General features: G+C 46.3%; 1 protein-coding gene across 6 annotated transcripts in view; it reads right to left on the reverse strand.

The window, feature by feature from the left end:
• The window catches only part of Nrip1 (nuclear receptor interacting protein 1), an 88687-nt gene extending 78714 nt beyond the window's left edge, over positions 1-9973 (reverse strand). For 2 of the 6 annotated variants that reach the window (XM_052741018.1, XM_052741022.1), the window contains exon 1: positions 9776-9973. The gene's annotated coding sequence lies outside the window, so the exon portion shown is untranslated. Of the gene's footprint in view, positions 1-8865; positions 9115-9245; positions 9265-9775 lie in introns of those variants that run through there. The other 4 variants (XM_052741017.1, XM_052741021.1, XM_052741020.1 and 1 more) reach the window with 3 other exon arrangements.
• Positions 9974-10242: the final 269 nt, after the last annotated feature.

Raw genomic sequence — 10242 nt, forward strand, 5'->3', positions numbered from 1 at the left:
CGTGAGTTCGAAGTATATTAGGACATGACTTCTCCTCCTGGGTCTATCCCATCTCCAACTAGGTAATTTTTATAGTTAATTTAAATGTTCATAGGCTCAGTTTCTCCCTTTGGGGAACTTTGAAGTTAGCAATGACAAAACCAACTGAAAGATTTAGTAATCGTTTGCCCAATAACATGGATCCCTGGTGGGGGCTCGGGGGTAGATGAGACATTCCAAAGCTGAAGGGAAACAATACTAAACAGAAAGGGTTAGGATGGAGAGAAAAGAAAATCATGCATAAGTACAAGGAGGAAGCAGGATGACAGACCCTCTAGACAGCGTGCTTATCTTCACTCTACCTATGGCTTTCTATCAGGTCCTCTCCAGCTTGAAAATACACCATGATATTATTTCAATTTGTGGAGATTCAAAATTCAGGGAAGAAACGATGATACTGATTCACACAGGGGTGGGGGGGAGAACCTCCTCAGGATTGGAGCCATGCTCTACCTTGGGTTTTGCCTCAGTGATACCAAGCATGGAGACACTAAGAAAGTGCCAGAGGGTAAAGCAGAAACTCCCAGTCCACCCCTTACGTTTGCTATCACATAGATTCAGTCTATTTCAAGAATATCAATATACAATCTGAAACAGAAGATGGCCCTCCCCAGATTGTTTACTTTGAGAGTTCCTCTCTTATTTAGCCAGAATAAAATATCTATTCTCTTAATGAAAGATAAAAGCAAAACATTCTTTCCCAGCTTTTATGGGAATCCTTTGTTGCCCAACATTTACTTAGAAATTCAACATTCAAAGTACACCAGAAAATATTTTATATATTCACTTTATATCTCATTCTATGTCTCTAACAGTTTCAGTTTGTACCCTTCAGTGTATAGGGAACCACTCAGCTAGAGTGGTTTGGGGGTTCCAAATTCCATAAATCTTAAATGAGTCAAGTAAAAAAAAAGGGTGGAGAGGTTTATAACTCCATTTCTCGTCTCCTCGACAATAAAAGCACACGACTGGTGTGTACTTAAAAATGCACTCTGTGCCACAGCCTCTAAGTCAAAGTGCTCCCTCCTCACCGAGGTCTACTCCCCAAATGAAGCCAATTCTCCCTTATCTCTGTCCTCCCAATAAACTCACAAACGCAATATCCATTTCCTGTGTGGAGTTCAGATGGTACTTTATTAACATATCACAGTCTTTAACAAAACTATGGTGGGTGAAGAAAAGGTTGTAAAAAGAAGATCACGTTAAGGATAGTCAAGAGTTGCAGTTTTTAACCAGGAAGGCTAAAGGACTTTTGCTACAGCAGCTCCCTGAGGTGGACAAGCACAGTTAGCCTTGGGAACACCAGGATTAAGACAATGACAGGCTATTTTAATGAAGTATATCAAGAAACACAACAGCATTCACCACCTTGAAGAACACTGCAATACTTCCGTGGTGCGCTTCCCAAGAGCTGGAACTGGGGGTGGAGAGTGGCCAGCCGCCCTTGCAGAATAAGACTGGGGAAAGGAGCCAGCTGCCTTTGAAGTTTCCCTCTGGTTAAGGGTAGGCAGCCGAGGAACCCATGAAAGAGAGGCCTCCCCAGAGAAACTGGACTGTGAGCATCAGACTGGGAGGTTTGTCCTTGGAATCTGGGGTTTGTGGCTATCAGGTAGGAGAGCACGCTTTCCCTAATGGCTTCCTGAATGTCAGCTGGCAGCTAGTTTCCCTTTCCAAAGATGGCATATTCTAGTGGAAAATGAAATTAGCGGTGTGTGACCTCAGGCAAGTGACTCTGGCAACTCACAAACTGGGTTCCTGTCTCTATACACCAGAGGAAATAATATCTATGAGTCTCTGGGGGGGAGTTGCAAGGATTAGAAGTGAAAAATGCATGTAAACTGGCCAGAACGGTGCCCACCCGGCATAAAGCAGTTGCCTGCGAAGGATGAGTTCACTTCCCCTTCCAGCTGCTCCTCCTCCTGAGGGTGGAGGGGGTCAAACAGCACAGGGCACGCAGCAATGCAACTTCTGCTCATGCCAAGTCTTCACTCCATCGTCTCTACTCCTTCTAAAACCACCAGTTTGAAATCATGAACAACATGCCCTGACATACAGCAGCAGAACCTCAGAATTTAAAATCACATCTGACCTCTCGTGCTACGGATGTTGCTGCCCAGGGAGACAAAAGGACTTCCCTTTTAGCAGAATCAAACACTGATTTAGCAGAAGACTCTGCACTAGAAAATGAAATGTAGAGTGAAAAAACAGAAGTACTATTTTTAATGCTTTTTTTTTTTTTTTTTTTTTTGCAAAAATCAAACCCAATCCTGCATGACCCTTTTGGTGAAATACTGCAAGGGTAATTAATTAATTCGGAATTTCCTCATGTTTCCCAATACTTTTCCTTCTGTCTGTCTCTCCTTCCTTAATTTGCTTCTTTTCCAGTGCATAAATCAACCTGTCTGTTACTAGATTACTAAAAACTCAAAATTCAGGAATCAAAAACTTAAGCTTTGCTTTCCCCCTTCCAGTTATCATGCACTCCTTAAATGTATCATCTCCAAGGTTGCAGGTGTACTTCGGTGGTAGAGCATACATGCCTAGTATGCACAAGGCTCTGGATTCAATCCTCATCAACACACACACACACACACACACACAGAGAGAGAGAGAGAGAGAGAGAGAGAGAGAGAGAGAGAGAGAGAGAGAGAGATATCTCAATTTCTAGAGAAATTCCTCAAGAAGTCCCATTTTGCAGAACTTCCCAATCTCAAATTTTGATCCTAAAAGTACATGCTAGGCTTTTACCCACCTCAGCCCACATTAAAAACTGTATTACAATATTATTCTCCATTTAAGCTTGTATCGAAGTATAATCCTCCACCTCACTATTGTAATGCTAAATTAGCATCTGACATTTTTAATGCAATGATATTTAATCTGTTCACATGTTATGTCTAGACAAACTCAACCATTAAAAGTCCATAACCATAAGCATCCGGCTTAACCGCTATTCACAACCATGAGCTTTCCTCCTAACTTTATTCCAAAGATAATCACCACAATGCTACCTTGTACCTTCACAGAGCTGGCAAAGAACATGAAGTAAAATATTCAAAGCAAACTACTAACAATACAAGCTCCAAACTCCTTAGCTTCCAAGTTGCCCACAATCCTTTGCGGCAGATGGATATTGCAGGCTTCAAAAGGAGTAACCCTGCCTATCATTAAACGGGTTTCTTAATTAGAAGTCCAAAAGTGAGAGGTTCCCTTCCACAAAAGCTCTCAGTTCATACAAGCATGAGGCTCCTAGTCTGGGTGGGAAACTCAGGCTGAGTGAGGACTTAAAATCTAATGTTTCTTGAAACTCTAGTCACACAAAACTTAAAGCAAATAAAGGATAGTTTCCTTTCATCCTTAAAGGTATTCTTTTTTGGGGGGGGGAAATCCCACAAAATTTAAAAAAAAATAAACTACCACAACAAAAGGTAGGTTTTAGCTTAGAGTTTTTCATTCCTAAGTGTGGGCAGCAGAAGATTTGAGGGGAGAGTGAACCGTGATAGGCTGAAATTTCAAATACAACTATTTGCTCTATTAATGCTAATTCAGTCTGCAAATTTCTAGACGGACTCCTTGCTTTGCCCCAGTCCCATTCACTGAAGGTCAAAGGAAGAGGGAAAGGAACAGAGGAAGAGGTGGTGATCGGTGTGGGGATGTCACAAGTACCTTCCCAGCCTTTGGTTCAATCCATGCTGCCTCCCTGCTTGGCATTATCTCAAGCAAGAAACAAACCGGATGAACCATACATTCTAATTATCCAGCTGATTTTCTTCAAGAATAATCTATCTTAAAAAGCAACATAATATTAAAAATATTGTTCAGCCTACTAATGCAGATAATATGCTTTCCTTCAGAACCCAAGAGGCTTTCTTTCTTGCTCTTTGGGTTGTCAACCTTCAGATTTGCTTCTCTCTATAGCACCCCTAGAGTTCTGGGCTAATATCCCTAGCATGATTCAAAACCCTGATATGATTGTAAAATGGATCACAGTTTTGAAAACCCACTTCTGTTCTCCAATTGTCTTGTTTAAGGCATATTGATGATCAATAATACCACAATCTTTATAATGTTTTATCTGACGTGACTGTAAGAAAGTGTGAGGACTAATTAGAATGTCAAGGTCCATGATACAGAATATATATTAACAGCTACAAAAAAAAATAACATGACTTCCTAGTAATTTACATACCAGGTTTCATGATGAAAAACATACCTTCCATACCCATAGCAACACAAAGGTTTTGTTCAAAATAAACTCCAATCCAATTTTTAGAATGTCTACATGTCCAGTATATATAGAAATTGAATATTAAATGCCAATGATGAAGAAAAAGAAAAATGACGGGCAACTACATAAGTTGTTTGTACAGAAACCCTGATGAGACTTCTGATCTCTTTGCTGTCCATTCCCCTTTGAATGATAAGACAATATACTTAAACATAGCGTTCTTTCTTCAGCCAGTTACACCAAACCATCTCCATCACAGATTCTGTTAAAAGAGGTCCATGTCACCACCCAAACCTCATCACTCCATTTTCCAAGTCCACAACAATACTTATTAAAACCCCAGATCTTTAAAACAAAGAAAGAAAGAAAAAGAAATGAAAGAAAAAAGGAGATAATATTTTTCTCCTTCCAAGCAATCTGTGCCTCCTGGTTCTATTCTGGTACCCAATTTTGACCTCCCATTTCGGATACACTTAAGGACCATTTCAAAGCTCGCTCTCACTGTGAATCTGCACAAATGGTGAACTTGTCATTTCGTTCCCTCGAACAATCACTATTTATATAATATTGCTGGCCTCATAAAAGGGAATCCATTACCATCAGCAATTCATGTCCCCGCCTCAGCATCAGAGGCAAACAGGAATGGGAAACAAGATCAGCCTCCTCCATTTACTTTTCGGGTCATTCCAACTTTTGCAGGGATCCCAGCTCCTTTCCCTTGGCCTGCTTCCTCCTCTGACGTGCCTGGGTTCTACCTTCCTCAGGTCCACCCTGGTGTTGGGTTTCTGGCTGTCCTCATCTAAATACTACTGAATGGACATGCTCATCTCCTGGTTCCTGAAAAACTACAACGTAAGGAGCGGAGTCCCAAACTGTTCACTTCACAGACCCAACTTTGTACATCTAGGACGTGACCCCTACCACATTCTGTTGAAAATATTTCAACTCTTCAACAGAAGTCAGGATATTTGAAATTGAAAGTATGTCTCCAGTTGGAAGACGTGGGCACACAGGGTTTTGCGAAGAACAGCAAATGCCTTTTCCTCGGCCGCCATCCCTGTAAGAGTAAATCATTATTTGGAAGTACAGAACCCACTCGTGACTGTGTAGCGGTCACCTGAAACGGAAACACTACCGAATAAACTCCACCCTGCCACAGACACAGAAGAAAGCTCACGCATTAAAGCCATTTTCATGGAAAAGAGAAAAATGGCTAAAGATATGCAATTTGTTTATTTTAAAGAGGAGGGGGGAGTGGGGAGGGGAGGGGAGGGGAGTGGGTGGGGGTAGAAAGAAACTGAATGACAAACCTATGCTTTAAAAACTGTCAGGAAACCTAAATCTTAAAACATAAAAGGGACTCATCACAGTTTAAAATGAATAACTTTTACTGATTAAAATTTAAATCTCTTAAACATATTTTTAGCTGAGTGATCCTTTAACTTCATACATCAAAGTGCTTTTGCTGAAGTTGCTTACAATCTTTAGGCTTACAAATTACAAAAAAAAAAAAAAATCTAACACCTTTAACCTCAGAGGTCCTAAGCCACTCTGATTTCACACGATCTCCAGGCCATCCATGCTCTTCTAACACTGGTGTGCGATGAAATCTGTGCACATTAATAATACCCTCCTTTTCTGTCAACCGTCTAGAGAGCCGAGGATGGCATGTCTATCCTGATCTCCCTATGTGTTCCATTAGATTGACATATTTTTGCCTCATCTGTCACCTTCTATAAAACTCTGCTTTCAGATATGAGTTAATTCATTTTTAGTTGTCCTCAATGTTCTAAAATAGTGATGTTTGACAGAATTAATACAGTGCTCTAGTTCTCGATGTTCAACTGATATTTAATTAAAGATCTTGGAGGCCATCTTTCAGGCTACATGCTTCAAGGAGGAACATTACTTCCTCCTTGGCCAGTGTGCTAAGCCACATGGCAGAGGCTGCCTCCCTCAGGTCCCCTCTTCAGGCTTCAGCACCACCAGCAGAACACGTTATCACTTTGTTTCACATTGAATGTATTCTGCCATATCTGAGCCCAAATTCAACTTCTGCCTGCATTCCCTCTAGCCGTTTCGATGTCTAGAATTTTTGTAGTGGCAGTGTTCCTCCCTCTTTATTTTTTATCATTGCTGTTGTTTCCTCTGAACCTCAAAAGGCACTGAGACCACTTATTTCATACTATTTCCTGAATCTCTGAAAACCCAGAAAATCTTTAAGCAGTCAGAGCCACCTTAGGGCACAAGCTTAAAAGGCTCTGTCTTAAAATTTTGAATTAATATCTTTTGGAGACTAGCCCACTGGAGTTGATATGTCATAATTTTCTATTCGGAAGGTGCATGGGTAATTTAAATTGGCACTTGCTGTTTATTACTTAAATAATTGTTCTCCTGCACGGCCTTTGGAAAGCCTGAACTTCTCAATCGTGTTTTGACTATACAACAACCATAAGGGCCATGTCGATGGAAGCAAATTCTCCAAGAGCCATAAACTAACAAACAGACTCTAGGTGGTGGTATAGGTTATTTTTTATCACAATGTTTTGCTCTAAAAACTGGAGGACTCAGAGGAGTCCTAGCCTCTTCCACAAACACTTCTCCACTGCTAACTCACAATATCTCCAGATACCTCAATTCGAAAAATTCAAGTTCCACAAAGTTTGGAAACACAGATACGTGGTTCTAAGCCTTCTTCTCATAGGCTTTAAACCTGCTTTTCAGCCCATTTCAAAGGCACTACACAGAACTCATGTGTATAAAATCAGCAACCGGACTGCCCTCCTTATTGACTTCTTAAATCTATTTTCCTCCTGTACTTTAAAGGCTAAGTTCGGAAAGAAATCTCCCCACCGGAGTATGAAACAGGCTGGCGTAAGTAAGTATGCAGTCCTAGAGTATGCAGGTAATGCCTGCTGCTTTCCTGATTCTTCTTTGTCTAGAGGAACTAAGTACAAGCAGAGAAAGTTCCTACTGCTGTTGAAGCCAGGCTCCCCGATTCAATTAAACCCTATGGACATTAGCAAACCGCTGGGCAAAACCAGGGCAACTCACTTGGAAGTGGGAGAACATTTCAACATCCTCCAGGCAACCGCCACGTTTGGGGGCCATGCACATGAAGCACCGTTTGTTTAAAAAGTCGACTTACTTCACCGTCTCTTAGACAAAGGTGGCAAACGGATGATTAAACACTGAATAATAGCATCGGGAAGACGCCGCCCACTTGCTAAAACCTATGATTCACTAATAAGCAGGTTCAATGTAATTCATAACTTTAAAGAATGAATTACTGAAGCCCCTTGCTTTACAAAACTCAAGAAATACAAAGACTACACATCACTTATGCATATATATGTGGACACAGACAGAGACAGACAGACATAGCAATCTTGTTTTACTTTTAGACAATGTCTCTCTTCCTCTAAACACACGGTCTTCCCCCTTCAGTGTCACAATCATTTACACTACCAGACAAACTCCAGCCTAGTGCCACCAAAAAAAAAAAAAAAAAAAAAAAAAAAAAAGAGTTAAAAGTTCTTGCACCTAAGAACGTCGGGACTTTCCCCCAACTAAAATGACCCATTAATTAAAAAAAAAAAAAAAAAAGAGTATCTTAACATAAAATTACCTAACATTCTGTTCCTCATTTACGACCGCCAGAACCCAATTAAATTACTGACATGATGGAAGGTAGAAACTCCTGGAATGCCTCAGAGATCAACATGTGTCAGACTCGCTGCCTGTCCGCCTTTTAAACACAGTGGATTCCTTTGTTCCTTCAGTCTGAACATCAACTCCTGATTAAAATTTGGAAACTACTTTGGGAAGAATGGGAGGGTCTGGGGAGCGTTTCCACGGAAGAGGGTGCCCTCAAACAACAATAGTAGTAAGGAGAGAGTGGCACAAGAGAGAGGAGCGTCTCCCAGGACTTCACCAGCCTCACGCTAAAAGGTTCTCCCCGCTCTCGGATGCTGGGGGACCCTAGGCTGAGGCCTCGGGTGCAGGGGACCTCGCCCTCCCTCGGCAGGCGGGGAGCTGGTGCCCAGCAGGCCGGGCCTGGGGCTCAGCGCTGTGCCCGGTTCCCAGTCACTTTTCCCTGCCTGGAATCGGCGACACCGCGCGGGGAGCCACCGGCGAGAGGCGGGGAAGCAGCGCGGGCGCCACCGCGGGCACCGCTGGGCGGCAGGACCGAGCGGCGCGGCAGCCAGCACCCGGGGCTCGGGGCCAACCGGGGCAGCCCGAGCGGGCTCGACCCGGGCCCCGCGACCCGGCCACCCGCCTGGGTCCCGGCGCAGAACCCTCCCCCCCGCCCCCCCAGAGCGGCTGCGCCCCTCGCGCCGGGGCTGGCACGGACGAGCCCACGGCTGGGAACTCTACAACTTGGCGGCCGCGCCGGCCCGGGGCCCGCGAGTTCCCGGGGAGAGCCGGAGCCAGGCACGGCGGGCAGGCTGTCCCCGGGATCCGTGTCGCCGGCGCCCCCCGTGGGCCTCCCCGGCCTCCGCCGCCTCCACGGGCCGCGCACCCAGGCCGTGCCCGGGCGACGAGGCGTCCGCTCCGCGAGCTCCGCACGGAGCTCCGGGGCCGCGATCGCCACTCACCGAGGCCGCCGCGGCTCCCGGGGGGGGGGGGGGGGGGGGGGCGCCGATCCGCGTCGCTCCCTCCTTCCCGGGTGAGCCGTGCCCTGCGGCCGCGCGAGGCCACGGGCGGTGCGCACCGGTGGGCTGGGGCCGGCTCGTCCTCCGCCTGCGCCGCGATCGCCGTCGCCTCCCGAGTTCGGGGCTCTGCTGCAATGTCTGCGAGGCTGACTTTGAGCGCCTCGCTCGCCGCCCGCCCGCCGCAGCCGCGCTCCTCCCTCCGCCGCCGAGTTCGCGGCGGCCGGGTCCCTCCCCTCGCTGCTCCACGCCATTCAGCTCTTCAGCCAAGTTTCTTAACCCTTTTCTGCCCCTCCCTCCCATTGTCACCCTGGCTGATCGCGTACCCGGTGGCTCGCCGGAGCTGGGGAGCCTACCGGGCTCCTGCAGGCCTTCTCTACGGTGCTCCGGGTGGGGTCCCCGGGGCTGCGCGGCCTTAAAGGCAGAGAGAGGACGCAGTTCGACCGGGAGAGGAGGGGGGTGCCTTGCGCCCCTAGCTGGATCCCTGGCTTTCCGACCCCGTCCAGCCGCCTGGACAGATTGTGCCTAAGGACCAGGCGATCGTCCATGTCACCCAGGCTTGGGCAGGCGTTGAGGGCACCGTAGGGGAATGAGGGCGCCCTAACCCTTCCCCAGGATCCCCACCTAGGGGCTGGCACCTTAAGGTCTCCCTTCCTCCCATTTCACCCCACAGCACGCGTTCTCTTGGCTTCCCTTTACCCACCCTCATATTTCCACCTCCTTGGAATCTGTGTCCCGCTTAAATTCCGGAAGCTACGGCGCTATAACTCTAGGTCATTTTGACCCCATGCCCAGCACCTAGTAGGACCCGGTAATTAATGTGGCGTGATTCCAAGCGGAAAACTGGGAAGGAGACCTGAGGAGTGCCCAGCTCAGCTCCCTAGACGGACGCAGGACCCAGGAACCGGGGTTTATCTTCAGTTGCTTTGTCACTGCGAAGTCTCCAGCAGGGTCTGCCGGCCAATCTGCACCACCCCCAAGAAGGATCTGACCCAACAGGGCTAGGAGATGGGCTGTCACTTCTTTAAGCGGCTCTGCTCGGTTCAGAGTCTCAATAAATAACAATTACATCACGAAGCCAGGGTGGCAGTGCAGCGAAACCTGGGTTTCCTGCAGCCTGGTCTTGCTGAGCCCGCCTCTAAATTTGAGGGGGGCTACAGATTGGTGAAGCAAGAAAGTGGAGGGAGGAGAGAATAATACGAAACCATGATCTCGCCCTCTCGTGTTTTCCGCTTTAAAAATCCTCTTCTCTCCTCGCGCATCCTACTTGTGAAGACTCCTTCTGACGCTCCCCCTACCCCAGATGTCACGTTTCTTTTTCAC

The sequence above is a fragment of the Peromyscus californicus genome, unplaced genomic scaffold (genome assembly GCF_007827085.1).
Source record: "Peromyscus californicus insignis strain IS unplaced genomic scaffold, ASM782708v3 Scaffold_16__1_contigs__length_79575227, whole genome shotgun sequence".
NCBI classification, from domain to species: Eukaryota; Metazoa; Chordata; class Mammalia; order Rodentia; family Cricetidae; genus Peromyscus; species Peromyscus californicus.